Source organism: Mycteria americana, chromosome 3 (genome assembly GCF_035582795.1).
Source record: "Mycteria americana isolate JAX WOST 10 ecotype Jacksonville Zoo and Gardens chromosome 3, USCA_MyAme_1.0, whole genome shotgun sequence".
Taxonomy (NCBI): Eukaryota; Metazoa; Chordata; class Aves; order Ciconiiformes; family Ciconiidae; genus Mycteria; species Mycteria americana.
In genome coordinates, this window is record NC_134367.1 from 121,168,714 (window position 1) to 121,188,263 (window position 19,550).

Sequence of the window (19,550 nt, forward strand, 5' to 3'; positions counted from 1 at the left end):
AGTCATTCAGCTGATTCTACTGAAAAAGTAAAATTTAAAAATTTCTCCCACCTATTCAGTAATTTCAGATAATAAATTAGTAAAGAATTAGATTGTGGCTACAGAGAAGTTTTTTGAGTCTATTTTGCAAGACAGTAATTAGAAAGTACATTCCTTTAAAAGCAAACTAAAGAATACAACATGACAAAACCTGTATTTTTTACGTTAATAAACTCTGTATTTTGAAATTCTCTGTTTTTCTGGTTTAGGCAAGTAAAGATGACAATAGTTTTTAGTTTTATGATGACATACTTTCAGTTTTGCACAAAGTCAGGTGTCTAATAAATCACTAGAAAAACCCTTCAACAATTAAAATTAAAAATCTTGTTTTAGAAACAGACATGCAATTTTATGTAGCAGGCTTTTAGAAATAAAAGCCAGTTTAAAAAAAGCTTTTGTTCTCAAACATTTACATCTCAGATTAATTTGTAAAGCCTTCTATAAATCTTCAACATTGTTCAGATATATAACATAAACATGAAATGTGGCAAAAGTCGACAAGTTAATTTATTGCAGTCTGTAATCAACAATCTATGCTGATCTTCAGTAAGGATAAACTAGAAAACAGATGCTTGTTCTGTGGAGGAGATAAAAGCAAATGGGAAACTCTGAAACTGTTCCAGAAATGCAGATGCATACATCGTTTGTGCTAAAGGCAACACCAATATTCTCACTTAGACGAAGCAATATATCAACATGTAAGAACAAGGAAGCATTTTTCTGTCAGCAGAAAACACAGAAAACATTGCCCGTGATGAGTAAGCAATCAAACAAAAAACAAAATGGCAACAAGAATTACACAGTACTTAAAATTTTATTTTCAATGTGCTTGTATGCCACAACATATACAGACTGTAATCCAAAGGACATACAAACAGTGAATGGCACTGTAACTTGTCTGATTTTCTATGGATTGGTGACCTACAAGCCCAACAGTACTACATCATCCTCATATCCCCAAACCTCCACATTAGGTTCCCTGCTTTTCCCTCAAGTTTCCCAAATACCTTCTACACTACAGTTACCTCATTCACTTCTTTGTAGCCATGCCCTTTAATTCCCTTTTCCTTCCTCTCCTCTGCCACTACATGCAACCCTCATGCCAGCCAAGCACAAAGCAGGACACTATGGCTGGTCTGGAGCAACAAGCTTTCTCAGCAATCACTAAGGACATATTTAATGATTGATATCGAAGGCCAAATCGAAAAAAAATCCTTAAGCTCAGGTCACAGCCTTTTCTTGAGGAGTCTGCCAGAGGGAACACCAATTTGGATGTCCTTAGATTTCCACAAAACACATACACATTTGGAACTTTTAAGACCTCTACCTTATCCATCAAATCAGCCAACAAGCTCTAAAAATGAATGCGGGAACTGAAAGGCAGACTGTCTCTTCAGTTAATCAAAGAAAAATGCTGTTCCCTTACTCAGCAGATTTTGCTTGCAGGAGTCAGGTGATTAAAAAAGGGGAAATAACAGTGTTCTGAATATAAATGCATCTGTTGTCTGTCTAGAAATTACGGCTGCTGCTATAAGCTAAGTGTTAACTCTGCCTCCAGTTCATGATTTGAAGATAGGAAAACTGTCAGCTACATTTCTTGTTAAATAACTAAGATTGCAAACCCAAGTTCATTCTAATATTTTAGCACTGCAGATTAACTAATTTGGACTCTAATTCAATAGAGACAAGGAGAAAGTTTCCATGGCCAACAGAACTAGTATTTGCTCACTCCAGAAAAGTAAATTTTTACAGAAAACAGCTTGAAATCTATTTTCAGTACATTCCAAATCTGTTTAGCTTTAACATTAACTAGCAAAACTGTGGCGTGGTGGTTTTTTTTTTTTTAATTTTATTTTCCATAAAACTGTATAGCATAATCATTAAAAACACCCATCCTTCAAAACTCTGAAAGATCCATAGTTCATAGGGTAGTCACGTAGGGTAAGTCACTCACTGTTCCCCTCCTAAAGTACATTATCCCATTGCAACTGCCACTGTCTCAAATAAGTATGTAAATCTGTATTCACATTTCACTTTTGAAAACTAGAGCACTCAAAAATTGGCATTAGGACCCTGAATTCAAACACTTTGTGGTTATGACAAGACTCCACTGCACAGTAAGCATGCTACTGGGCAATAAATGTCATTCCCTGATTCATTTTCGAACAATTTAACATCTTAATAATCAAAAGGAATGTTATCCAAACTCTGAGGAAAGATGCATGGATGAGTGATAAGATAAAGTAATCTATCTTCAGAGAAAAAGCATGAAGGGTAACTCATTGTTCCCAGAAAGAAAAGGTAAAAATTGCAATGCACCTCTACCTGGTGAAAGCCATACGTATTTCAGGAATGCTTTCTGCACTTTTTCTAAAGTGTAGGAGAAAATGAGAACAAAACCTAATTATTAATACAAGGCAGCTGTAATAAAGGTCGTGAAAAAATACATTTTGGTGTCTATGGAAATGCCTTTCTCCAGAGGGATAAAGTTCATTATACCCCATTTCTGCCATATCCAACCACAATCCTGACTTTGCTGGGCAAATCCACTTTTTCATCACTTATACTTCATAGTAAAAGTGTGCCCTGGAGCTACAATTCTAAAAGGCAAACAATAATTCATTTCATAGCTCTTGCTTAAGTGTGGAAAGTGAATTCTTAGATATTTCTCAAAATCAGAAAGAAGTAGGACATATGAATATGTTTGTCAAGTAAAACCTGGGAGAGGGCCAAGAACACTTGAAGGTGTCAACAGGACTTGGAAGGGAAAAAACCTCTTAACTTTTTCTGCATAGAGAACAGGACAATAGTTGTCATGCTGAGGAAACCGCCTCAGTTCTTGCCGAGCTCATTTCTGCTCTCACATTCCAAGACACCAACTGCAGTTAAACAAGAAATAACCCCACAACTCTTTTTTTAATATACCAATTCATCAAGATAGTTGTATCTTTTTGCAGTATGATGAGTGCCTAATTACAATGATTCAAATCTCTTGTCACCTTCAGGCTAGACTACAGATAGCAATGTTTTTTAGCCAGAGCCGATAGTGAAAATGAACTTGACACAGCACGCAATGGTTTGTTAAGCATGATATAATATTAAAAACATCATTCCCCTTTTTAATCTAGCCAGGAAGAGGAGGAAATCACATGATTTTGAGTTCAAAGTTGCTAAATCCCTTCTCCAGCAGGGAAACATGCTTGTCTGATTACATTTTCAGGTTGAATGCATTTGTCACTATCACCTTTCTCCACATTCAGTCCTGTTTTGAGCCCTGTCGGCTTCAGACAGTTCTTTCTCCTCCTAATTTTCCTGTAATTTCTCAGAAGTTCCTTCAGCTTACTACCCATTTTTCTTCTTGGAAAATGGTTATAGGCAGGCTGGGCCCTCTAGTGCATCTTGGTGTTAATGCACTACATTACAAGTCCTTTTTGCGTTGTTTCCCTCTACCGAGAAACTTCTGAAAGAGCATTTACTTTGTGCATGTGCCTTTTGCAAGCAGACCCTATTTGTGCTTTCAGAACCTCAAAAGAAGCAGGAGTTGACTGAGTGATATCCACTCTAGTTGTATGGTCACTTATTGTCAAGACTCAAACTCAAGCACTCAGCCCCATAAATGGCACCTCTTGCTAACCCGCTGCAAAATCAGCATCAAAAGCCCAGCAGGAAACTCAAGAGATGAGGACAGAGAAACAGCTTCCTCACCAGGGGCAGAAGTTCAAGAATGAAACCTGCTTAATACTTCAAATACAGGTCCTTTATGAGGACAATGATCTGCACTATCCCTTGAGATCAAAAGACTACAATGAGGCGCATACACACACCCAAGGCCTAGGTGGGAAACTGTAAACAACTTCAGATCCTCAAAATATGTCCAGCTTCTGCTTAAGCCAGAGAACAAAACCCTGAGGGTGTAATTCTCTGTTGCTATGCTGCGTGTCCTATCCAAGCCAATCTAAAACTTCGGCATTTAGAAAACCATCTTGATACTACTGTATAACGATTTTTTTTGATTCCTCAGGTTCTGTTTCATGATCATTAACATAATTATTCATCTAATCTCAAACCATTTGCTTGTCTTTCACTTTTAGTTTCTTAAGATAAAAAAAACCTCGCTAACAGGCAAAACTGGAGATGGTTAAAATGCTTTTAAAAAAAAGCTGCAATTATATCTAAACAGATATTTTTATGTCACTTAAAAGATTTAGGTTTTTAAAGTAATGAGTGAAATGTTTTTAAAATAGGCAATATTATGTACATAACCAAAATTCACACTGACAAAGCTCACAATAGTCCAGGGGAAAAAACAAATCAGTAACGTAACAAAGAAACTGGCCATGGTACAATTAGTATGAACAATAACAGAATTATCTGTATTAATTCTCAACACAGCATATATATAGCTTCACTATGTATGACCTCTAAACTGATAAAATCATCAAAGATCAACAAACATCGATATGAATGTCCTCTATATGAATGACTGCTCTTTACACTCTGATGAATCTTTTCAGCCACAATAATTAACAAAGAAAAAGGAAGTCTAATTGAATAGCAACCCTATGGTACAGGCAAAGTTGCACACTTTGTTACAACTTCCCAGGTTACTGAAAATTCAATGCACCTCTTGGCTGCATCACACCCAGTCTGTTTCAAAAGAAATTGTTGAAAGAAAGATTTCTTCTTTTTTTTTTTTTTAATGGATTTTAAAACAGCTTCTGCCAGCAAAGGCCTTCCCAGTTTTGGAAGGAAAAATGTCATTATAGGCACCCTGTAAATGTCATAGAACATGAAGAAAGAGCATACAAATGACCAAGTTTTCTAATAGACTTGGAGTTACCCAATGAAATCACTACAAGGCGGAAGCATTTTGAAGCTTGCTTTTCTTTCACTGCAAGATTAATTTAAGCTCTCTTTTTAAAAACTTCAAAAAGGTTTTGAAGTATGGTAATGGTAATGGTTCATTACCATTCGAGTTGTGTATACGATTTGCGATCAACAGGTGTGACAAAACATGAACAAGCTTTTGAAAACCAAGAATGGGCTTATGTTAAACTGTTTAACATAAGGATGAAACCTGTCCTGACTGATTTTTAAATGAAACAGAGTTAAATTCATACCACTGACATTAAGTATAATGGAACAATAACTATTTATGGTTTCTCTGTGAATTCTGGGTGTGGTCACCGAAATAATAAATCTGCATTTCTTATCTGGAAAACAAAACAATTATAATCATTTTCTGCTATTACAAGCAATTGTCTTTAATTACGTCAATAAATTACTTCATTGTCTGAAAAAGACAGGATGTCAGTGTGAATAGCATTGGTTTGGCAGCCCCAAATTACCAACAACCATCAAAATGGTGCATGCTCGCTCTCTTCCCTTCCCCAAAGAGAGGATCTGAGCTTTCATAGAAGCTTGACTTTTACCTCAGTATTACACAAAAATAAAAAAATTTAAATTAAAGGAATCAGACAGACAATTTCCAAAATCCCAAGTGGTGTGATCACGCCTTTTAAGTTTGTTCTTTGCACCGTGCATATCTTTTAATTATCTATCATTTCACATTTTGACCCACTCTTTCTAGCAACTCATTTCTCATGTGACTCCAATTTACACCAAAGGTAAATGGCAATATAATGGAAACAATGGTACTGCGCAAACAACCTATTACTTGACAATAATTCTGCATATGGCCATGCAAGGATGCCTTTACAGCATCAGCCAATCACTGGCAAATTTCTTGCTTTTGCAGGGTTTCAAAAAAATGAAAAGAAAAAAAATCTACAAAAATTATTAAAAAAATTTTAAAAATCAAATATAGCGATGACGCACTACCATTATTACTGTGAGTATATTATAGGTCAGCTCTTGCCATGAAAATCAAACTAATGACCTTTTGTGATAGTAAGACTATAACACTTAAATTATACATTTTGACTCCTTTATGTAAACTTGGCATCAATAACTGGTTGAACTCTTTGACCTTGTGTTTGTAATTCTGTAATTCCACGTATTCCAAGAAATTTTTATAATTTACAAATTTTGGAGTATGATTTCAACCACAAAGATCATATTTCCCTTTTTTTTTCAACAGTTCATCCAGGATTTATCACTTAAGGACACTGTTTAAAAACGCATTAATTCTGAGCAATTTGGAAAGGTCTTCTCTCAAATGAGAGCTGTGACTGACCATTCTAGTTAGTTGCAACATTTGGCTCTTTCCATTTCCACAGCTGTAAAAGATACGATTAAATTAACTCATCCACACAAGTTTAATCTTCCACATTGGCAGTGCAAAACAAAACCAGTAAATAGCTTCAGCTGGCAGAAGCAGAGTTAAGTAATTTCTGTATTTTACACAAGCCTTTATTTGACAAAAGTCTTTTTTTATGGCTGATACAGTATTAGGGGTCTTCTCACTTTCATCTGTGGATTTCTTTTCCCAAAATCTTTGTCTGAGTTGGGCTTGCTCAAATTAAAGTCATGGCTGCTGTTACATTGCTGTGTGATGCCTCCTTTTCACCCACCTTTATATGTTAAGGGAAGCAGCAATATTTTCACCATTATCATTATTCCTTTACTTTTAAGCAGAAGGCCAACAGCGTAATCTTCACACTAATCCATGAAATAATGACAATTAATACATACGTGAGAAAAAGATGCAGAATTTTCATTCTTCTGCTTACTTGCCCCATTCAGCAAATAGTGCATTATTTCCTTTCATGATAATAACTTTTCTTTGATCCCAGCAAAGAGATTTTTGAAAAATTAAGTTAGAAATAAATGTAGAATAACTAACTTACGTGGCCTCAATTACAAAATGACATTTACTGCAGTTCATCCATGACTAGGGAGTTTTAAAATGCACAGCATGCCATCTTCTGAAAGTCACACAGCAGCATCTTCACAGGTATGCCAATCCTGCAGCTTTATGCAATATCTGCACTCTCATGTCCTTGAACTAAGAGTGACTAATAACCTCAGCACAGCACATATTTTAAAAGAACACTGATGCTGAAGTTCGTGTTTATTCATTGACATTATAGGTGGCATATTTTATATGCTGCTTTTTAAGGAATGTTCAACCACTTGCACATTGTGCATAATTTCACTATCACCGCAGTGAAGTTCAGCTATGTGCTAGAACTTAATGTGTTGCACAGTTTTGCCAATCAGATTCAGAAAACAAGCATGACAGTTATGCTGTGCAGTTAATTTCTTAAGTCACGTACTGAATAGGGATACAACTTCATATATTGCAAAGCAGAGAGACAGAAAAAGCCCCTTGGGGGTTTCCTAATATCATATATAAAAAATTCTACCCAGAAAACAAAACAAAAAACCTCTTAGCAAAAGAAGAAAGGTGATAAAGTTAAACATCATTACTGACAGATGCCAAAGAAGCTAGTCCAGCTAGATCTTTATGGAATCTAAATATTTAATTTGCCCTTTGATGAAATGTCAAGTAATCAAGTTATTCTGAAATCAAGTAGTCCCCTGAGGAGTAAGGTCTGCTTACTACCTAAGTATTTACTCAAATGAAACTGCCACCAATGCCACTGTTTCATTATCTGTCTGAATTTTGTATTTTAACACAAGAATGGCACTGTGTTACAAGTTTTCCAGTACCAATCTTACACTGAATTCCACAGGAAGAGACCTTTGCAGCCAGCTGAAACAGTAATGAAGTTAACAGCACTCCTAACAGATATGGGACTTTGCCAGCAGAGTGTTTAATGAACATTCTGAGCTTTCACATAAATTGTCACAAGCTGCACCTCATTCACTGACATTACATCATTAAGAATTTTGTTTCAATTTGAATGTATTAATTACATTTACCAAGGAACTCTTTCAATATCTAAAAATTATTGACACTTAAAAAACATGTCTGCTTCCTCACATGTTATGATGTATATAGACTGTCACAGGAGGTGCCTATTCACCATTCTGCTTTGTGTGACAGCCTCACCTTGTGCCCCGTAAGATCATGGAAAAGATCCTCCTGGAAGCTATGTCAAGGCATATGGATGACAGGGAGGTGATTAGAGACAGCCAACATGGCTTCACAAAGGGCAAATTATGCCTGGCAAATCTGGTGGCCTTCTACGATAGAGTGACTGCATTGGTGGACAACGGAAGAGCAACTGATGTCATCTACCTTGACTTCTCTAAGGCCTTTGATATGGTGCCACACAACTTCTTTGCCTCTAAATTGGAGAGGTATGGATTTGATGGATGGACCATTCCATGGATAAGGAATTGGCTGGATGGCCACATCCAAAAAGTTGCAGTCAACAGCTCAGTGTCCAAATGGAGATCAGTAACAAGTGGTATCCCTCAGGTGTCCGTTTCAGGACTGGTACTGCTCAATATCTTTATTGATGACATAGTGGGATTGAGTGCACCCTCAGCATGTCTGTGGATTTCACCAAGCTGAGTGGTGCAGTTGATATGCCTGAGGGATGGGATGCCATCCAGAGGGACCTTGACAGGCTTGAGAAGCAGGCCAATGTCAACCTCATGAAGTTCAACAAGGCCAAGTGGAAGATCCTGCACCTGGGTCGGGGCAATCACCAGTACCAGTACAGACTGGGGGATGAATGTATTGAGAGCAGACCTGCAGAGAAGGACTTGGGGATACTGGTAGATGAAAAATCTGGTATGAGTCAGCAATGTGCACTCACAGCCCAAAAAGCCAATTGTATCCTGGGCTGCATAAAAAGAAGCGTGGCCAGCAGGTTGAGGGAGGTGATCCTCCTCCTCCTCTACTCCGCTCTGGTGAGACCCCACCTGAAGTACTGCATTCAGTTCTGGGGTCCCCCGTACAGGAAAGACATGGACCTGTTAGAGTGGGTCCAGAGGAGGGCCACAAAAAAGATCGGAGGGCTGGAACACCTCTCCTATCAAGAAAGACTGAGAGTTGGGGTTGTTTACCCTGCAGAACAGAAGGCTCCAGGGAGACCTTACTGCAGGTTTTTAATACTTAAAGAGGGTTTATAAGAAAGATGGGGACTGACTTTTTACACGAGGGCCTGTAGCGACAGGACAAAGGACAGTAGTTTTAACCTGAAAGAGCGTAGACTTAGATTAGATATAAGGAAGAAACTCTTTACCAGGAGGTGGGTAAGACAGTGGAACAGGTTGCCTGGAGAAGTTGTGGATGCCCCATCCCTGGAAGCACTCAAGGTCAGGCTGGATGGGGCTTTGAGCAACCTGATCTAAAGGAAGATGTGCCCCCCCACAGCAGGGGGTTGGACTAGATAATCTTTAAAGGTCCCTTCCAACCCAAACCATTCTGTGATTCTATGACAAAAGCAGTAGGCAACTCATTACAACTCACTGCATTACATTCACTGCATCTGGTCAAGTTATCAGAACAAAAACTGGCAAAACAATGGATTGGGAAGCATCTACCTAAATACACAGCTCAGGTAAGAAAGAGTGGAAACAGCTTTGTACAATAGCACATTAAGCTTTACACTTGCTTCTGTTTTTCTTTATACTATTATTTAAAGAACAGTCACTTAATATAACCATTATAAAAAATATAATTACACAAAATTTTTATGACAATAAAATTGGAAATAAAGCCATGTAATAAGACTGATTTTGAACTCCATATAGACTTATTCTTTCAACATCTATTTCTAACGCATTTTACAAGCCTTCCATTTCTCAAGGAAGACAGGCTCAACATTTACAAAATCACCTAATTGTCCTCCAAAAATGCCAAATATTCTTTAAAAGCGCATTTCTTAAGAGTTTGGTCATTTCTGTCCAGAAATTACACAGCAAGACGATGTTACTGCCCCAAGGTGGATATTCTTCCCTTCTAAGAGGTGCATTCAAATAGATAATTCTCTCTCAGACTTTCTACGACAACCGCATCTCCAAGATCGTGTCTCACTCTACTTGCTCAGAAGTTTGGGTACAACTGCCTGAGACCAACTACAATGGAAAAACAGTCAGCCTATCAACCTTCAGTAGGCCTCAGCTCCCATTAAAAGGTATGTGGTAATTCAGAGCCTATGAGTGGCCCTCAGCAGACAAGCTGGTGTCCACCAGTACTACAATGGAGTTCCCAGCAGTGACAGCAGTAGGGCTGTGATATTCCACTAGCTTTCATTACAGAAATCAGTGACATTAATTTGGCAAGAACTGAGTCTAGCATTGCAGTTATACTAATGATACTGTTAATGAAATTCCACTAATTTATGTCCCACATGGCTACGTTGTACAAATCGGTTAATGTATGCATGATATACGTGTATACCAATACTCATAGTCCTGATAGCCACATGATGAAAGACAAAACCATTTAATAAATTGCATTTATTATGCATCTTAAACCATCTGGAGTATGCTGTTCTTTCGAATTCTCTCTGCAGTTTTTAAGTCTTTAAATCACGTTCCCCCCCAGTCTGATTTGTCACAATGGCCCAATTTCACAGGCAACTGGCCCACTTATTGTTAAAAACCTGTTTCTTGTGAAACTCTAAGCAGGTATGAAATATCACAATATCGACATTTTCCTGGACGCTATTCTGTCTACATCAGCTAAAATGCAAACAGGAAAAAAGTCAGCTACAGGTGAAAAAAACCCTACTATTTCTCTAAAGACTGTAAATTTCTCTAAAGATCTTAATTTTCCAACAGAAACACACCACTTGCCATTGCTCTGCCAAATACTGAGATACTTAATCACCTGGTAAGAAATATATTCATGCTAGAGATTTTCTAAACCTTTTAGAAATACTCTTCTGCTCTTTCCCCAGAATCTGGTAAGCTGGGGACTCACTTCTGAAATAGCTTTGCTATCAAGTATGGCATATATAGGTTATAAAACCATAAAGGTTAATCAGCACTTTTTTGAGTTAAGTTCATTAATGGGTTTGCCAAATTAACCAGACCAGAATTGTGTAAATATATCATTAAACCCCATTTTGTATTTGCATATTACCTGTCTCTTAAGAGTGTAATCATCCTCCGTTTTGGTGTTTTATATATTTACAAAGATATTCTAAAGTTTTGTCTTAAGAGAAAAATTGCATAGAATGAGAAAAACTTCTGTGGTAACTTTGGGATCTTATAACTTGTAAATTAGTAATGAAAGAACTGAGATAAGTCTTTGGGAGTATATTCGAAGTTTTAATGAAAGAGTCAGATTACAAAAAGCCATAGTGGGAGTCTTATATGAGGAAGCTTTAAACTTAGTTGCAATGTATTAAAAAACAACATTCAAATAAATTATTTTTCACTGCAGTATGCCAAGTTTTTGGAGATAGAATTAAAATTGGGCTTTCATTTTAGACCAAGTAAAGCATAATATTAGACTATAATACTGCATATACTAGTGAGATCCAAATGCCCATGGTGTTGCAAAGAACATTTTCCCTCAGGCATTTGAAATTTAATGCTTCTTTAATATTCTCTGTTGGATATTGTTAGAATGGAATTTCAAATATTTCCTGCAATTTGAGTTAAAGATTACTGAATAATGCTGAGCAGCAAAAAATTTTTGAAGCATACATCTAAAGCTGGCATAGTAGCTTAATGTCCTGTTGTTTCTTGCTTTAGCAAAATTAATTTCTACAGTCTTCAACCATGAATTCAAGCACCACCTGGAGATACAAACCCATAATTTAACTGTGGTGTATTTCTAGCTCCCTTGACTAATATACTGAGGCTAGACCCTGGATGTCAGACAGCTATAAAAGGAAAAAGCCATTTCATAGCAATACTTTATATTCTCCTAAGTCAGACAGCAGGCAACTTGAAAAACAGTATCCGGCCCATTATTGTAAATAAATGGGATTACCTGTCATGAAATAAATGTACTTGGTTTTGCCTATACTAAAAGTATATATTCTACTATATAGCCAAGAATAACATCTTTCCAATAGGACTCAAAATATTCAAAAGGCTTTTATCCAATTAAGATCCAACCTTTTCACCATACATGTGTTAGTGCATTACCATGGTTACTCAATACAGGTAAGGGTAGACTGCAAATTAAACCTAACAAAAAGGCATAGTTGTATCATTCTAGAGACAAACCAGAAAAAGACTAACTATAATCATGATTCGCTTTGCTTGATTACTTCATGGAGAAGCCTCCTTCACCAAAGGTGCAGCTACTTTCTTTTCCATCATTTGCGTCCACAATATAAGTGGTCATGCTCCTGATTTTGTTCCATGGCCATAGTTCCCTTATCATTCATACGGGGCACATGCAGACTCACTCCTTGGCTCTCTCCTACAGGAAGCCTGCCAATTCCCCTCAAAATGTCTTGGAACATTCCTTCAGACAGTGTGACTACCATGAGTTCAAATGAAGTAATTCCTCAACACCATCCCGGCCAGATAAGGCAACTCTAAATGCCTTCATGACACACCCAAAAGTTTTAAACATTGATCCTCAGTCTCATGCTGTAAGAAAACCATTCTCATGGGTCCCAACACAACCCTTGTTGACACTCTGAATTGAAAAACCAACAAAAAAATACGTATGCATGTTTTGGAGCTGCAGGAAACTCAAAAGTTATGTAGCATGGGTATGGCCAATAGACTCCACACAGCTGGATTCATGGGCCTACACTTTTATTAAGAGACGGGGATAGTTTAGCCTTACAGTGTGCAACTGATTGAATATAAGCATGTGAAGAAATTGAGTACTTGTGTTTACCTGAGCAGAATGAATAAATACAATTTCTTCTTTCTTTCCTCAAGGATCAGTAAAAACACTGCATATGGACAGTACTATAGGCAACACTAAAGCCATCCATAGACTCTGCTGCTGGTTAAAAATAAATTTCGATAAGGTTTCCAAAAGCCAGCCAGATACCAAAATGAATCTGTGAAGCAGCAGGAAAACCTCCATACAGGAAACAAAGTGTTTAGTTTGCTCTTAAGCTTATTACTGATAAATTCATGTTTTAAAAATTATGTTTCACATATGAATAATGTCATTAGGATAAATTTATTAGTATTTTCCTTCTGTAAAGAGTTATTTTTTAAACAATTAACTTCCAAAAGTCAACAGCATAAGACATCATTCTCCCTCCCCAGATACTTCTATTGACATCTTCTTTAAAATATCATACAATACTTGCGAATAAAAAAGGGAGAAAAATTCATTCTGTATAATGGCAGCTATTAACAACTTAGTTCTGTGAAAATACAGAAACAAATACAAATGGATATTGTAAAACAAGCTGAAATATTTTAAGCAAACTGTGTGATCATAATTCATAGAAATAAACTTAATGAGAACAGCACTGGTAATTATGCGACAGGTTTGGCACGGAAGAGCATCCATTAGTCATTCTGACATGGAAAGGATGGATAAAGGAAGCAGATGGATTCACCCGCCTGCACTGAGTCTAAAAAAATGGAAGGTAATCATTATGGCTTGTAACTTCTCATATAAAAAGTTATTCCTTGATTATCAGGTTATGAACAAGTGCAAAAGAAAGTCATTTAAGAGAAAAAGCAAATATTTATTTTCAGTAGAAGCTGTTTTGCCACTTGACTAAATTCTTACTTAATTTTAAAAAACTTACAAGGACATCAGCTTAACGTTTAAGTCTAGTTTTTGCTTCTAATTTTTTTTTAATTGTTGTAATGAATTAGCTTAAGATTACAAGGTTTGATTTTATAGAACTTGAATTGTTACACAGGTCATTTCTTCCTTAGAATACCAACCTGCCTCTTCTGATTGGGCTTAAAACACATCAACACTTTTACTAGGTTTTATAAAACCAGAGGAAATGGAATGAAGAAGCTATAGCACAATACCAAGATATTTAGATGTTTATAAAAAAGCAGATTTTCAATTACTCATATGCTTACAGCTAATGCATTAACCTGCTAGTTTTACTGAACAGGAACATATTAAAACAGGCTGGTACAATCTTCATTCAAATTTCTCAAAAAGAAGCATGCAATGCATATGCCACACTCCAAAAATCAAATGAACCGAGGAAACGTATAATTTCTTGTGATCAATGCATAGGTGACATTCTTTTTACATGAATTGCTAATCTAACATTCTTGTTGCATTTTAATTGGGAAGTCACATTTCCCAAGGAAATCGCTTCATTTCTTTTATACAGTCTGCATGGAAAAAGGTATCTTTAGATGCACTTTAATGCAAGTGTTTCAAATAATTAACTAATTGAATCCATGATGTCCAGATTACAGACTGGCAGTTTTTTTCACAAATGTACATTTAGGTTCTAGGTTCTGGAAACCTGCTTAGCGGAACAGCCAGACAGCAAATATAGAAATACATTCTGTCATACTCATGCCATTCTCCTATTTGCAAAGGATGCTTTTACTGCTCCCCTCTTTCCAATTCCCATCTCCCGAGGGTTTGCAAAAACCTCTACCACCTCAGTTCACCTACCATGGGAAGAAGTACCTAATTCACTCACAAGTTACAAGTCACAATCAACCTCCTCCACACATTGGCATTAGTGAGTAGAAAATCCACACATTGTTGTCACAAAGTGCCTGTTCAACCATGAAAAAGACAGATTTGTGTTAAGGTAAAAATCCAGTAAGGCTATTTCTCATACACCAGGAACACAATTCTTCTGTGCTCTTTGTAATATCGGAGATCAACTTTGCTGAATTTACAGCCAATACACCAAAGTCTTTGTGCATGTGTGTGTGTGCTTTTTGGTTGTTTTGGTTTGTTTGGGTTTTTTTTAACAGCATTCTCTATACCCTGTACTTCTAAGAACCGTAAGAAAATCCTCCAAAAATGGTTCACAGATGGTAGATGATAATAGACCTTCCAGAATCTCTCAGCTTTGTCTACAGTGGGGTTGCTATTATCAAGCCGCCGTGCTACCACAACGCCTAGTCAGTGATGGAGCCCTGCAATACCTGAACTGCACTCCAGGTACCGGAGGCCTACAAGCATCAGACCAAGCACCTGAGAATGCACAGACAGCAAAGGAGGCCTTAGCTGTTACAGTGTCCTCTGGCAAAAGTACAATAGGTGTTTGTACTATTAACCTACTTAGAAATAAGAAACAAAAAACCCCATTCTGGTCACAATTTTTATTAAGATTTGACTCATGAATAGTTCATAGAGATTGCTAACACATATTACAAGCATGCTATACATCATTTGTGTCTCTTCATAGTCAGTAGGCACATGAGTACAGAATGTTTTATGGCATCCTATCTACCTATTAAAAAACATACTAAAGGCTGTATAAGCAATTAATGAATCATTAATTACTGCTAATTACGTAAAAACCCAAGTAAACTAATAAGAAGTGAAAATGAAGCCATAGGATAAAATGAAACCAGTTTCACAGAAGGTAAAATTTCTCTTTAAGAAAGAAAGTTTTCTGAACCACAGCAAAAAAAAATCAGTTATAAACAGAATTTCTAGACACACAAGTTTCTTCATACCATTTAGTGCCTATGCAGTATCACATAACTGAAGTTTAGAAAAGAACAGTGAAAAATTAGTTTTGGACATTAACACTAGGAATAAAAAAAAAAAATCGTGTATAAAAATATAAATTCTTAACAAAAATGCATCTATTTTCATTTTCTAAACTAAGATTGTAATTGTTCTTGCTTATATCTACGTCTTTATCATTTTTAAACTCTATTACAGATTTCTCACATACTTTTAAAAATAGCTTTTGATCCTCTTAATCCCATTTCAGTATTTTTTTTAATGCTTCACTTTATTTCTGAAAAATCCCTTATTATTATTCCCTTCGATCATAACCCAGAAGAGGCTTCCAAAACTGTTCCAATTGTACTATTATTTCTAGGATTGAAACCGGCCACTATATACTTAATTTTTTTACATAGTCTTAAACATTTTAAACGTTAATTATATCACACTGACTTAGCTACAAGAGACATCTTTTTGTATTAAAAATTGTAAGTAAATGCATGAGATAAAAGAAAAACTGTATTATACATGGAGACAATAAAAAGATAACTTCACAAATTATTTAAAATTAAGCGTAAAAACTTACCTAAAAAAATTCATCAATTTCTATAGGTGGCAATGAAGAAAAAGAAAATCCCATCCAAAATACAGTTAAAGAACACAGCCAGCTGTTAACAGAGAATAATTCATTTTAAAATATAAAAAAAAAAAAATTAAGAGATACTTCTGGCAGACTACCCTTCAAAATTACTAGTTGTCTTGAAAAATAATACTTAATCCCCGCAAAATGGAGATTAAAACATCTTGAGTATTGTGTGTTGTTTAATTACACCAATTTCCAAGTAATTCAATATCTTTTGAGTGCAAAAACTGTAAAATGTATTTCAAGAATTAGCTGAGAGCCCAATCCACATGCACACTAAATTTCCATTACTTCTTTTGCACGTAATAGGTTTCCATTTATGCAGCTCTTTGGCTTAAAGCGCTACACAAAAGACACATACTAATAAAACATGGGGGAAGCATTAAAGAATATTAAAAAATTACACCGACACCTTATGATCTCAAAAAAATATTGTCAACAGAAGACGCAAAATTGGCAAGAAAATTATGAGACAATAACAAACTGGAGGAAATCCGAAGGCTGTGACAAAGCTAACAGGAGAAACAGCATTAAATTTAGAATGAAAATATCCAAAACTTTGGAAAGGTGGTAAGACTAATAAATCAGCAAAAATAAGTCAAATACACCACACTTCTTGAAGATAAAGAGCACAGATGTGGAAGACTGGTTTGCAGAAAGTCAAACAGTATATGTTTATAGATTCCTACAGCAACAACAAGCGGCATGATTTAACAGCACGAGAAAAACTACCAAGAACCAACACTTTCTACAACACCAGAAAGGTTTCTATCCAGAAGCAAAGGATATATTTTAAAAACTAATAAACACCAGGAAAAGGAGTTGTAAAAACCAGATGGGGAGACAAAAACATCTCTCGTATTTTCATACATTTACAGTTTGCTTGGAAGGTACTAAAGCTTAACAAGTAGAAACAAAATTTAAGTTCAGTAAGAAGAAAATAGTAGAACTGTTAAGTTTCGCTAACGTTAAAAATTACACCACAATCATAAAAGGTGAAGCTTTAAGGTATCTTTAGTTAAATCAGCACAAAAGACAGTGTAGACAGTCTTAAACCAATTTAACTCTATCTCAGACCAATTATACTGGGAACAGATTTAATATAAACTGATATACATATCTGACAAACAAAAGCATTTACACATGGCTTTGCACCATATTCACTCCAAGTCACTTTCAACACAAGACATGCTGTTATCTTCAACCACAAATAATACAAGGAGCACAAGCCTGGGCAAAAAATGAGTGAGAATGAAAACGGATGCTTACCTACAGAAGAAAGTTTGATTAGCTTAACTGAAATCCACTAAACCAATACAATCTGCTATGCTGACACACACAAATCAGTTTACAGCATGCTAACATTGCTTTAGCTGAAAATTGATAAGGAATCAATTTAAACTGAACCAATTATGCTGAGTGGAAATTACCTTATGCAGGTCCACATCAGGTTTTGTGTACATTTAAATATGAAATAATCTTAAATAGTGTTAATTAAGTTTGTACAATGTCTGGGTGAGAAAAAGGTTAGAGTCACTAGGGTAAAGCATCTTAGGACACTCTGGAATAATCTGACTGGAAAACAAGCTCCCTTCTACTTACCAAGCTTCTCTACATTTCACAGCAAGCCAGACCTCAGCTTTGCTTGCAGCTATTTGGCTTTCAAATTCATTCCCAGAAGGGAACTTAGGTACAATCTTCATCCATATTAAAAACATACGGTTATTAACGGCTATAAATCAGTGTAGTTTGACATTTAAAATAAACCAAGCATGACTGTACCTTTTCAACTCTGACACTGCAGTTTTCTGTACTGCAAAAGCAGTCAGAGGTTCAGCTAAAGACTTGTTCAAGCCACAGGAAGTTTTGAGTTGTGGCATGAGCACGATTAGCAACAAGACTCGCTAAAAAGAGAATGCTTTGCATGACAAGCATAAATATTTATGTTTTACACCCACTGCCCTAAAGGAGTAACTTCTTATTTCTGTCTGAGGACTGAAGAAGAAATGGCATAAGTGTACGCGCTGTTGAGATTGTTTGAAAAAAAACCAAAACAATCAACTATAAGGACTAGAGTAAGATTTAAAACTAATCCTGCAGAAAAATATTCGGACAAGTGAGACTTCACTAAAGACTTAACTAAATTACAGAGTTTGTCCAATAAGGAACCCTGTCAGGATCTGAGGAAAAAATAATCAACCGTGCCATCCAAGACTCTCTTTTATAGCATAACAACACAGTTTAAGAATCTGTGGGTTTTGCCGATGCATTTATTCCAATATCAGCCTTACTTTAGGCACAAACCAAAAGAGTTTACTTCAGCCAAGAATCCAAAATACAACTAAATGAAGTTTTATTTTTGTACAACAGATCACTAGTTTGGTCATGCTGTTTTAACAGCGGAATAGCACAGGTAAGCTCTCAGTTTTCCCTACTGCAAGTAAATAAAAGGAAACGGCCAAGCGCAAGCTCACAGGATTTTGTAAAGTCTAAGTAGAGCTATGCACCTTCTTCTGAAGGGCCGAAAGAAAGGTGACACAGGCAGCAGGGCGAGAGGAAGCGAGGAAAGAAACCCGGAGCCTGCACGGGAGCCAGAGGGAGCACCCGAGGGCAGCGGTTTTGGGCTCCCGGGACGCGAGGGTGCTCGCAGACAACTTCCCAGGAAGAGGCCGGGCCTGAGAGAAAGTCGGGCAAGAGGCTGCGGCGCAGAGAAGGCAAAGGGAAGGCTCTGCCCGCCCTCACCGCGCCGGGGCTTGGCCTGACAAGAGGAGCTCCCTGCCTGCGACCCCCCCCCCCCCCCCCGCCAGTCTCACTGAGGCGACGGGCGCTGCCCGGCGGGCGCAAGGTGGTGGAGGCCTGCGGGTAGCGCCCGGAAACGGCCCGGCCCCACCGGGATGTCCACCCCAGGGAAGGGTACGGCCAGGCCGCGCACCCGAACCCACCGAGCGCTCCGAGGAGACGGGGCGAGGGGTGCGGGGCGGGGAGCACTGCCGCCGCCAGCGCCAGGGTCTCTCTTGCCCTCCCACGCCGCTGCTTGTGCCCCCCGTCACCTAGCAACCACCGAAGCACCGCCACCTGCGCACGCGCAGCAGCTACACACTCTCGCGGCGCTCGGCATCCCCAGCCGGTGTCTCCACCCGCGCGCATGCGCCTCTCCGCCCGCACCTGAGCAGAACGCGTGCAACGCCGGCCCTCGGCCTGGCGCATGCGTAAACCGAACGGCCCACGCTGCCGCAACCCCCTGCTCCTCATCTCCCACGAGCGCATGCGCCACGAAGGGCGCCGCCTGCTGCCGCCTAGCGGCTCTCAGCAGAGCTGCTCTCGGGCCACCGCTTTGCGCTTCAATGAATGGGGCAAGGGGGGGGGGGGTAACTGCTGCCACGCCGCCAATAGCGTCCGGGGGCGAGGCGGGCGTGCCCCGAGGCACGCTGG

At 37.8% G+C, this 19,550-nt stretch overlaps 1 protein-coding gene across 5 annotated transcripts in view; it reads right to left on the minus strand.

Annotated features, from left to right (window-relative positions):
• WDPCP (WD repeat containing planar cell polarity effector) overlaps positions 1 to 19,242 on the minus strand; it is a 160,223-nt gene extending 140,981 nt beyond the window's left edge. For 4 of the 5 annotated variants that reach the window (XM_075496813.1, XM_075496811.1, XM_075496812.1 and 1 more), the window contains exons 1-2: positions 19,061 to 19,242; positions 16,062 to 16,143 (exon numbers count right to left, since the gene is read on the minus strand). The gene's annotated coding sequence lies outside the window, so the exon portion shown is untranslated. The remainder of the gene's footprint in view (positions 1 to 16,061; positions 16,144 to 19,060) is intronic. The other variant, XM_075496816.1, reaches the window with a different exon arrangement.
• Positions 19,243 to 19,550: the final 308 nt, after the last annotated feature.